This window comes from Diabrotica virgifera, chromosome 1, assembly GCF_917563875.1.
Source record: "Diabrotica virgifera virgifera chromosome 1, PGI_DIABVI_V3a".
NCBI lineage: Eukaryota > Metazoa > Arthropoda > Insecta > Coleoptera > Chrysomelidae > Diabrotica > Diabrotica virgifera.
In genome coordinates this window covers 89,077,890-89,090,347 of record NC_065443.1, presented here as the reverse complement: position 1 = coordinate 89,090,347, position 12,458 = coordinate 89,077,890, and the positions used below count along the sequence as shown (strand labels likewise).

The 12,458-nt window shown below is 33.0% G+C and overlaps 1 protein-coding gene across 1 annotated transcript in view; it reads right to left on the bottom strand.

Annotated features, from left to right (window-relative positions):
• Positions 1–293: 293 nt before the first annotated feature.
• The window catches only part of LOC114325879 (general odorant-binding protein 83a-like), an 86,201-nt gene continuing 74,036 nt past the window's right edge, over positions 294–12,458 (bottom strand). The window contains exon 7 of the mRNA XM_028274011.1: positions 294–540. The gene's annotated coding sequence lies outside the window, so the exon portion shown is untranslated. The remainder of the gene's footprint in view (positions 541–12,458) is intronic.

The following is a 12,458-nucleotide window of genomic DNA, read 5'->3' as shown; positions in this document are numbered from 1 at the left end:
CTCTCCTATATTAAGAGCCAATTGGCAGAGGTACATTTACAGGGTACAAGGTTTCTCCCCATGTGATGAACTGACGCACTCAAATAACTGCAAAAATCTGATTCAATTTCCTCTTCGGTTATGTCTGGAAGTCCCTCTAATCCTTGATTTTGTATGGCTGCTATCACTACCTCTGGAATGTGAGCATCTGGACGATATCTATAGTACTCTTCGATAATTAAGTGGTTTTATTGTAGTGGTTACATACGTTTTAATGCAATAGAACTCTTCTAATAATAAAAACACAACACAAATTACGTACTAGTATATATTTTTTAGATTAAATAATAACAAATATAACAAAGGCTACCTACAGATACTTTAAAAACAATAACAATACATAGATGGTCACAGTGTCTGTATAAAACTATTAGCTTCACGATTAACATATAGGGTTAGTAACAATACTTTACATATATCCCTAGTTATCGAATATTTAATATATAAATATTTTAATTATTATTTCTACGATACAGATAATTAGTTCGTGGCTATTCTTTCCTGAAAAACAAATGTTATATTAAAAATATAAATAATGAGGTTTTCTGATAAATATATATTAATAAAAACATAAAAACTCTCGGTGTTACAGTCATACAAACAGTATTGTAATCATTGTTTTTATCATGGTCCATTCGTCAGGAATTTTATTTCTAACTTAGACGAATAAGCTGAATTTTCCCCCTAAAACCTCTCTCGTATGGCGGAAAACGGAAAAAAATGAATTACCAAATATATGTACGCGGTAGAAAAAAATGTTTTAAACAAGAATTGTACCTGAGAAATTTTGAGATGACAAACATTTTTTTCAAAAATGAATAACCATTTTCAATTTCGTTGCAACACGAAACTGTAGCCGCATTATATTCTAGTTCAATCAGAGAGTGCAGCAAGCACCTCTACCGGTTTAGAAACTTATTAGTCTCTCATCAGGAGGCACATATATGCTGCTCTCTCACATATATGCTGCTATATCAGGAGGCAATATTTTAATGACGATGTAAATATTTTTAAGAGTGACGATATATGGACGCGTTGAAGCTTACTTACTTACTCCGTGGAGTTACGACCCTTCGTTTTAACGACTGCACATTTATTTATTTATTTATTTATAGTACTATACAAATGACCTGGCCTCTTGTGACTAATCCAGGTTGTTTCGTGATGGGATTACAGTAGTTTATCTTTACATTATTATTACTTTAAGAATTTTCTATATTAGACTAATTAACAATAGCCCTAATCTACTACTAATTATGAAAACTACAAATTGTAAACCATTCTAATAAACAATTCTAATGAACAAATAATAACAAATAAACAAAAACTAATAAACAAAAGATAAATTATTAATTTTTTTTTAACATTAAATTTTTATAAAAGTGCTACCATTTCTCATTCTCAGATGAGAAATGCCAGCACTATTCATCTAAAAATAGCCACGAATAATTTTAAGTGCAGGTCTAATCGACTTTATGATATTCTTAATGTTATTTCGGTGAGCCTCAGACCATTGAGTTTTAAAATTTCAGATTTTTAGTTTTTTTTTTGTTTGATTAATAATTTTTTTTGATTTTTGATTTATTTTATTTTATTTTATATTTTTATATGTAATTTTAATTTTTTTTTCTGTATAATTTCTTATTCAAATTTATAGAGGTTGGATATTATTTACTTGATTTCTGTTTCGTCTGATATTATATAATTAATTGTTTCTTTGATATTATGTCCGCTAAATTGTTTAGTGTATTAAATAATTCTTCATTTTGTATTATATTTTCTATATTTATGCCAACAAGGTCTCTTCTCATTCTTTGTAGTTCTTGTGTATTTGTTTGTCTTTCGCAATTAAATACTATGTGTTCTGGTGTGCCTATTTCTCCACATTCACAATATTCATTGTCTTTTAAGTTAAATCTATGCAGGTATGTAATTATCCCATTCGTTTTGCCATTTTCTATTTAAAATTTCTTCTAATTCTCTTTTTGTTCTGATTTCTATTCCCATTAATTGTATTATTTTTTCATAATTTTCATTTCTTTGCCAATATCTACATGCACGTTTTTGTGCTTCCAAGTGCATGGGCATTACACCAGTCAAGACTGTTAAAGCTGATGTTGCTGTAGTACTGAAGGCTCCTGTCATTCTATCAAAGAAACCTCTTTGTGCTTTATTCAGTTTTTCAATATTTGTATTATTTGTTAGTCTGTGTGCCCATACACTTGCACCGTACCCTACAATTGAGGCAAGTATCGTACTCAGGTATACGCGCATATGCTGGGACGTAATTCTATATTCCCTTTGTGCTAGGCTTGCAATGCAATGCATGACTTTCGCTGCCTTCTCACAGACGCTATTTATATGGTTTGTAAAGAGTCTTGGTTCATCGATTATGATACCGAGATATCTAGTTATTTTTGTTCTTTTTATTGCCTTCCCCCTTATTTGTATACTTAGATTTCATTCAAATCTTCCTTTTATAAGGTTATATGTTGTTTTTGTTTCTCAAATAGTTAGTTTAACTTTTTTCATCCATTCATTTATATTTTCAAGTACTCCATTTGATTTTATTTCTAGTTCTCTTCTTGAATTGGCATCTATGATAAGCAGCAAATCATCCGCATACGCTATGCTCCCTAGAACTTCAGGATCCACAGCTAACCGTTCCAGCAGTTCTTCTAACATTATGTCCCAAAAAATAGGTCGACACACTGAACCTTGTGGATAACCTTTAGTTATATGTCTCGTCTTTTTATTCATTGGACAACTTAAGCTGGCATATCGGTCTTGACAATAGTTTCTGAAACTTCCGTACAAGTTTCTGGGGCAATGCAACTGTCGAAGTCTTTCGAATAATGCCGGCCACCATAAATTGTCAAGAGCTCCAGAAACATCTATAAAGATCATCAGAACATACTTCTTTGTGCTCCCTCCAATTATATTAAAAACTTTATTAATAGCATCTTCTCTTGATTTTCCTTCCCTAAAGCCATATTTATTTGGATGAAGTCCAGTTTCGTGTCTTATTTGATTTAGTCTTTTACAAAGTAATTTTTCATGTGATTTCCCCATTGTGTTTATTAAGCATATTGGTCTATACGATTTAGGTAAAGTTGGATCTTTATCTTCTCCTTTACTTATAATTATAACTTCAGCTTGTTTAAAGTTGTTAGGAAACTTTTGTTGTCTTAGACATTCATTATATAAAGAAGTGAGTATTGGTATTAAGTACTCTGAAAGTGCCTGAAGAATTTCTACATCAATGTTATCTGGCCCAGGAGCCTTTTTTCTTTTCATGCTTTTAATACATTCATATATCTCTTCTTCAGTAAGTTCTTCTTACTCTTTTATCATCAGTGTTCTAATATTTTTTTGTTCTATTGTTTCATTTTCTAAGTCATCAGGAGGTAGTAATACATCTAGTAGTGTATCAGCTGAATCCTCCTAACTTTTTGTATATGAACCATCTGCTTTTTTTAAAGTAGAAAGCATTGTTGGACATTTAAGTTTTTTAGATACAATTTTGTATGGGACACCCCACATATCTAATTCTAAATGTCTTGAAACAAAAGCTGCCCAACTTCTCGCTTTCGTTATATCTATTTCTTCTTTATATTCGTTTTCTAATCTTCTATACTCTCCTAGAAGTATTTGTCTCTCGAGAAAGATACTACATCGTTGATATCGCTTTCGCGCATATCTTACTCTGCTTCTCATTCTCGTGAGGTTTTCCTTCCAGGCAAAGTTTTTTAGTTTTTTATTATTGGATATTTTTGGAATTTCTGTATCCATTGCTTTTCTAATTGCTTTAGTTAATTCTTTTGTTGCAGTATTTATATTATCCCCTCTTTGTATCAGACGTGGTGCACGAAATTCAGACCTAAGTAGTTCAAAATTCGCTTTTCTTATATTGTACCTCAACGAAGACATTTCCGTATTACGTCGCTGTAGGTTACTCAAATTGAACGTTATGAGATTGTGATCACTTGTTGTTGCATGTTCAACTACTTTCCAGTCTAGAACTAGGTTTGCTGCTGCGACATTCGATAGAGTTATATCTATGTTACTAGATGCACCTGCTCTATTCTGGAAAGTCGGTGGATTTCCTGGTTTATTATGAACTATTAGTTGAAGTTCATTTATCATCTCTTCAACTAATGTACCTTTCTGATCTGTTTGATTTGAATTCCATAATACTGATTTAGCATTAGCATCCGCCACAATCACAACTCGTTCGTTTCGGTATGCTATGAATATAGCTCTCATCTTTTCCACGTAATCGTCTATGTCTTCACTGAACTGACAATACAAGTTCGCGATCATTATTTTCCCTGCCTTAGTTAGAAGTTCTAAACATACACAATGTCGATTACTATATTGCCTTAGTAATATTATAACGACTGGACAACATACCTCCACTCTTCTCTATCTTAAGCAATCTCCATCCAGTTCCCTACGTCCATAGCTTTCAGGTGTCCTGCTATATTATCTCGCCACTGGAGTCAAGGGAGTCCACATGATCTTCTGCCAGTTCTTGGAAGATTGGAAGATAATTGGAGTCTTCTGGACTTTATTTCTTTTATTATGTTGGCGTCTGGGTATAGTTATTCCAGCTCTTTGATAGTTCTTTTCCTACATTGTCTTGCTGTTTCATCAAACACGGACCCAAAGATCTTCCTTAGGATTTTTTTCCCAAGCATGTAGTATCTCTTCGTTTGCCTTGGTTATTGTCCACGTTTCGCTGCCATACATCACTACGGGTCATATGATGGTTTTACATAGTTCTATTTTTGTACTAGGCGAAGCAATAAAGCACTAAAATCGGCCTTACCTCCGAAAAAAAAACGACAAGACGAATCTTAATATTGTTTTTTGCATTCGATTCGAGAATGCACCAGGAAACTTTGTGACCCGGAGCCATGATATTATATTGAAAAACTGCATACAAGAAATGCATTTTTAAGGTGCATCTCAAACAGACAATAAAAAAAATTCAGAACTCCTCAATTATCGGCGGAAATGAGCTCAATTTTGTTACTCGAGGGTTTTTATGGTCGCTGAAAACGAATATGACGTCGAAAGTGATCTCTGGAGTAACTGGTGCCCAGGATACCTACTGTTTACCTCGCCTTGTGGAGTTTTCGGAAAATTCATTAAAAAATTAGTAAAAATCATTACTTGGAGGTTTTTGGGGTCGCTAACGACAAATATGACATCGGAAGTGATTTCCGGAGTACCTGGTGCCCAGGGTACCTACTGTTTACCTCGTCTTGTGGAGTTTTCGGCTAAAAATTTATTATAACGTTAGTCAAAAATTATTACTCGGGGCTTTTTGTGTCGCTGACGACGAATATGACATCGAAAGTGATCTAAGGAGTACCTGTTACCCAGGGTACCTACTGTTTACCTCGTTTTCTGAAATTTTCGGAAAATTAATTAAAATTGTTTCAAAATACATTACTTGGGCGTTTTTGGGGTCTCTGACGACGAATATGACATCGAAAGTGATCTCCGGAGTACCTGGTGCACAGGGTACCTTCTGTTTACCTCGTGTTCTGGAGCTTTCGGCAAATTCGGCAAAATAAAAAATTAGTCAAAAATAGGGCACGAGATAAACAGTAGGTACCCTTGGCACCAGCTACTCCGGAGAGCACTTCCGATGTCATATTCGTCGTCAGAGGCCCTAAAAACCCCCGAGTAATAAATTTTGACTTTTTTAATAAATTTGCCGAAAACTCCAGAAAACGAGGTAAACAGTAGGTACCCTGGCTACCAGGTACTCCGTAGATTACTTCCGATGTCATATTCGTCGTCAGCGACCCATAACCCGCAAGTAATGATTTTTGGCTAATGTTTTAATTAATTTGACGAAAACTCCAGAAGAAGTAGGTACCCTGAGCATCAGGTATTCTGGAGATCACTTCTGATGTCCTATTCGTCGTTAGCGACCCCAAAAACCCCCGAGTATTTATTTTTGACTAATTTTGTAATAATTATTTTGCCCAAAACTCCACAAGACGAGGTAAACAGTAGGTACCCTGGGCACCAGGTACTCCGTAGATCACTTTAGACGTCATATTCATTTTCAGCAGCGACCCCAAAAACTCCCGACTAACAAAATTAAACTCATTTTCGGCGATAATTGACGAGTTCTGAATTTTTTTATTGTCTGTTTGAGATGCACTTTAAGAATGCATTTTCTGTATGCAGTTTTTCAATATTATATCATGGCTCCGGGTCACAAAGTTTCCTGGCGCATTCATGAATCGAATGCAAAAAGAACTTTTAAGATCCATCTTGTTTTTTTTTCGGAGGTTCAGTGTTTTATTGCTTCGATATACGTCTTGTTAGTTGTTTAGATTTTATAAGGTTTTGGAAGGCATAGATATCTGTCGGCGGCTTGTATCCTATTGTTTATTTCTTATGGTCCGTTATGGTCTTCAGTTATTGTTGTTCCATAACGCGCTCAAAGTTATAGTCATCGATGGGGATGTTCTGACCGATCCTTCTCTGCTTTGGTTATTGCGGCTCTTATACATATACAATATACACTACTGGCCAAAATAATCGGGACACCTTAAAAATGGGTCATTTTTGATGTGTCGAATCTCATAAACCTGTTGTCCGATTTAAGTGATTTCTTTAATATGTTATAGGCTTATTCTCTAAGAATATGGACGTAGTAATAGTGTTGTTGAACAGGTAAATGCAATTGTACACCGGGTGTAAAAATAATACTGTGTGTTTTCCTGAAAGTTCGTAACACCCTGTGGAATATTCTAGCATTTAAAAAATAATGAAATTGAAACCCAATTGTAGCCTTAGTCTTTCTTAACATTCTGCTTTTTGACTCATTCACTTATGTTGGATAATGAAAAAGTTAGGTACTTTGACAACTAGCCATGTTCTTCATCAATACAGGGTGTTTCTAAATAAGTGTAACAAACTTTAAGGGTTAATTCTGCATGAAAAATAATGACAGTTTGCTTTATAATCATATGTCCGCAAATGCTTCGTTTCCGAGATAACGGATGTTGAATTTTTTCTTACAAACTGACGATTTATTTATTGCTTTAAAACCGGTTGAGATATGCAAATCGAATTTGGTAGGTTTTAATAGGTAGTTATTTCACATTTTTTGACATTCAATTAAAAATTTTATATTTGCCATTGGCGTGCATACAGATAATATGACCGGGTAATATGATTGGGTAATATGACCCGTATGCACGTCAATGGTGAATATAAAATACATAATTGTATTTCAAAAAGTGCACAATAACTGACTCTTACAACTTACCAAATTTTATTTGCATATTTCAACCGGTTTTAGAGCAATAAATAAATTGTCAGTGTGCAAGAAAAAATTCAACATCCGGTATCTCGGAAACGAAACATTTGCAGACCTATGTATATAAATCAAACTGTCATTATTTTTTCATGCAGAATTACCATTTAAAATTTGTCGCACTTATTTATAAACACCCTGTATTGATGAAGAACATGGCTAGTTGTCAAAGTACCTAACTTTTTCATTATCCAACATCAGTGAATGAGTCAAAAAGCAGAATGTTAAAAATGGCTAAGGCTACAATTAAGTTTTAATTTCAATATTTTTAAATGCCAGAATATTCCACAGGGTGTTACGAACTTCCAAGAAAAAACACAGTATTATTGTTACACCAGGTATACAATGACATTTACCTGTTCAGCAACACTATTAATACATCCATATTCTTAGAGAACAAGGCTAAAACATATTAAAAAATCACTAAAATCGGACATGTTTAGGAGATTCGAGACATCAAAAATGACCCATTTTTAAGGTGTCCCGATTTTTTTGGCCAGCAGTGTATTTTGTTTTACTTTCATTGATTAGGAACCTCATCGTCTCTGCTTCTGTCTCGAATCTGAACTCTGAACCGGAAAGTCTTCTTCATCCTTAACTTGGTGTCTCCTATTGGATCGATATCGTCCGTAAATGCCAACAGTAAGTTTGGTTCTGCTCGATGAAATACTGTAGTAGGTTATTCGATTCTTGCATTTCTGATTATGTGTTCCAGAGCTAACTTGATGAGTTCATTTTTTATTTTAAATGTATCCAAGTATTGTTATCCAAGTCTTATTAAGGCTGTATGACACTATGCATTTTCTTGTAACATTTCTAATATCGTTTCTTATATGTCAAAAAAATGTATAGTGTCATACACAGATACAAGAAACGATATCAGAAACGATACAAGAATTTGAGCCAGACACAGATTCTTTTACAAGAACTGCGCTAACTTCTGCGCAAAGAATAAAAACGTATAACCTGCTGGTAAAACATCTAAATGGCATAATGGCGGCTGAAAATCGGATCATATGATTTATGTCTTGATGAATTTATTTGTGTTTTTGTAGGTATTATTTATAAATATTTTATTGATACTTAATATATGGACTACGTAGTCCAGTACAGTACTGTTCTACTAATAACCATACATATATTTAGCTCCTATTGTTTGTTTTTTAACCAAGAGGAGTGATTCAAATTTACCGCGCCGTAATGCTTGTTTCTAATTGGTCCAACCGCAGGCAAGTTTACTCCACGGTTATTAAATTTTGACACTAATGACATTTATGAAATTTTGGCACTTCTGTCATTTTATAGGTTAATTAAGTATATCGGCGATTTTTTGTGTTTTCTACATTATTCCTTTAGTTTTTAGATTTTTAGTCTAGTTTTATATAAAAACAGTTGTTTTTAAATCTCTTTAGCGATGTGTTAGTATAATATAATATGTATGGATTATCATCGAAATGTGATATATGATTAACGAAAAAAGAAGATGAATTTGGTGACTTTTCTAGTAACTTTCTTGGGTGTGAATCTGTCTTTTTAGTTTACTCCTCTTGGTTAAAAAATCAACTATAGTAAAGCTGAAACTATAACCAACTATAACTTCGGCTTTTATTGTGTTGCATAATTTTTTAATAGAGGAAAATACAATAATTCCTAATTTGTATTAAACTGAAGATAATTCTAATAACAAATGCATTTAGCACAAATATCAAAACAAAATAAAAAACAAATAAGCAACCTCAAACAGTCAACGTAAAAATTCTGGTTAACATTAAAATGTTAAATTTATAAGTTTGTAAAAGTTTATAAATTTTATAAAATCAGCTGTAGACGCAGTACTACCATACAGTACTACCATACCAATGTAACGTGACTCAGAATTTCGACCAATCACGTGCCGAATTCCATACAATTTTCGATACAAAAACTTGCATAGTGTCATGCAGGGCACAAATGTACGTACAAGAAACGATACAAGAAAATGTATATAACTTTCTAATATCAGAAACGATATTAGAAATGATACAAGAAAATGCATAGTGTCATACATAGTCTACGCGCCAAATAGAGGTCACCGTGTCATTTTCAATTCTGATGGACAAACTCAACGGTTTCTTATGGATTTTGGGCTGCTGATTACGAATTTCGAGGGGGGATTTCGATCCGAGTGGTCAAAAAATTGTTATAAACAATTTAATTGTTTATAAATTGTTTATAAGGCTCTGGCTCATAAACTAAAAGAGATAAAAAAAAATGTTTCAAATAAAATTTGTTCCCTAATAAAAAACAAGGAAACAACCGTTTACTAAACTTAAATCCGACAATTAGAACTCAAGATATTGTAAAATTAGTGCACAATGCAAATTGCAAATTGCAAAATAAGTATTTTTCGAAGCTTTACCGATCGTAACTCGGCTTCTACGCATGCAAATGAGCCTTCTAAGGTGTTCTTTTAAAGCTTAATTAAGAGGCTTTTAAACAAAGTTTGTTAAATTGTTTGATCTTCATTTGTTTTAAAGTTATACCCGTTTGAAATTATAATTTTCTTAAAAAAATTGTACATTAATTTGTTCATAAAGGTTTCAAGCAAACTTGAGCTATAAACATTTATACTGTAATTAACAATAATGATAAAACAACTCAAAAGGAACAATTTAAGCTTACGAAAGTGTTCGTAAGTTTATTTGTGGCTAAGATGTCGATATTTTAATGGCGCGCTATGAGGCGCAAGATTAGCTCACAGTCAAGTAAGTATGTATTCTTCGACGCTTTATCGATCGTAACTCGGCTTCTACGCATGAAAATGAGCCAATATGTGATATCCATATAAAAATGGATCGAGTTCTTTTGCAGCATCATCATTGCATATAAAACGAGCATTTATGATGTGGCGGCATACACACAATTGACGGGACTTGATGATGCTGCAAAAGAACTAGATCCACTTTATATGGATATCATATAGATAATTAGACTCTGAAGCCTCAAAAAGTTTTAGTTTTACTGCCTACAAGAACAGACTTGTACCACCATGTAACTGTTAAAATTTCGCTAAGAACTTATGCAGATGTAAAAAAGCTGATATTCCCTGTATATCTCTATGCAGATTTGCAGATGCATGAAAAAAATGGTTGTAAAAATAGTATTAATAAATAATATCAACTTACTTTTTAGTCATACTTCTGAAATATTAGTTTTTAATGTTTTTTTTTCTCATTTAGTGCAAAAAATAGAAGACAATGTAAATAGAATGAAAAGTGATACGAGGTACAGTATGATGATTTAATAATAAGAATTATATGATAAAATTTTATTAGGATCTTCAAAAATGAAAAATGAAGATAACGTATGTATACATAGAAATTATAATTTGCATCGAGAAGTTAGCGCGTGAACCTTTACGCGGTGAGCCGATCTTGCGCCTCATAGCGCTCGCCATTCAAGTATCGGCATCTTGGCCAAAAATAAACTTATGAACATTTTGTAACCTCAAATTGTTCCTTTTGAGATTTTCTATCATTATTGTTCATTAAAGTATAAATGTTTATAGCTCAAATTTGCTTGGAACCCTTATAAACAAATGAATGTACAATATTTTTAAGAAAATTGTAATTTCAAACGGGTATAACTTTAAAAAAAATGAAGATCAAGTAATTTAACAAACTCTGTTTAGAAGCCTGTTAATTAAGCTTTAAAACAACGCCTTCTAAGACTCATTTGCATGCGTAGAAGCCGAGTTACAATGGATAAAGCTTCGAAAAATACTTATTTTTCAATTTTCAATTTGCATTGTGCACTAATTTTACAATATCTTGAGTTCTAATTGTTAGAATTAAGTTTAGTAAACGGTTTTTTCTTCGTTTTTTATTAAGGAACAAATTTTATTTGAAACATTTTTTTATCTCTTTTAGTTTATGAGCCAGAGCCTTATAAACAATTTATAAACAATTAAATTGTTTATAACAATTTTTTGACCACTCAGATCGAAATCCCCCCTCAAAATTCGTAATCAGCAGCCAAAAATCCATAAGAAACCGTTGAGTTTGTCCATCAGAATTGAATATGACACGGTGACCCCTCTGGCGCCTAGACTAACAGCCTTTACATCGTAACCGTTCCATACACGTCCGTATCAAAGTGACAAGTTTTTTTTAAATAAAAAGCCAAGCTCCTGCATCGCAGTCCACAGTCTAGCCCTGCATACCCGAATGCTTGTTTAAAATCTATGAACATCTGATGAATCTCTGCACATTTTTCCATTATCTGTGTTATTGTGAATATCTGGTCAATAGTAGAGCAGCCCGGTCTAAATCCGCATTGATAATCCCCAACCATTTCTTCTGTGTATGTTTTGGTTCTTTCTAGCAGGATGTTTGCAAGAACTTTGTGTCTTTGCAGGTGGTATTTAGGAGTGTTATTCCTCGGAGTTAATACATTGCTTTTTGTTTCTTTTTTTGTGAATTGGTATAATACCCATTCTTTCCATTTATCTGGCATTGCTTCTTCTCGCCAAATATCTTGAATTGATGAGTTGAAGCGTTTCCTCGGACATTATTGTGACATAATTATATCACAGACTGTTTTCAGCTCCCGGCATAACAGACCCGAAGTTGTTTACCAAGTAACCTTTTTATGATTTATGATGTTCTATTCCTTTTCGACTTTTGGAGTAAATTCTTTCTTGTTTCGTGTAAATACTATTCGAGATGTTATTTATTTCTAGAACATTGAATGTTGTATAAATAGTAGGTTTTTGTAATTAGCAGTTCAGTTGTGAATTTGAAAACGTCGATTTAGTGTAATAAATAAATTAGATATCGTACTTTGTAAAATAAAGGATACAAATTCAGTGTTTTTTTTTCATTTGTTTAGAAGTAAGTTATTAAAAATAAATAAAGTCAACTAAAACTAAACATTAGGGCCTAAAAGATCATAGAAAAGTCAGTTTTGTAACATTATATTAAAAAAATGTTTCGTTGCTCTTGATATTTTTGATTCCATTGCTGTATCTGCATTTAGTGTAATGGCCTTCGCTGTACACCAATTTGGTCATTTCTTATTTAACTTGATGCAA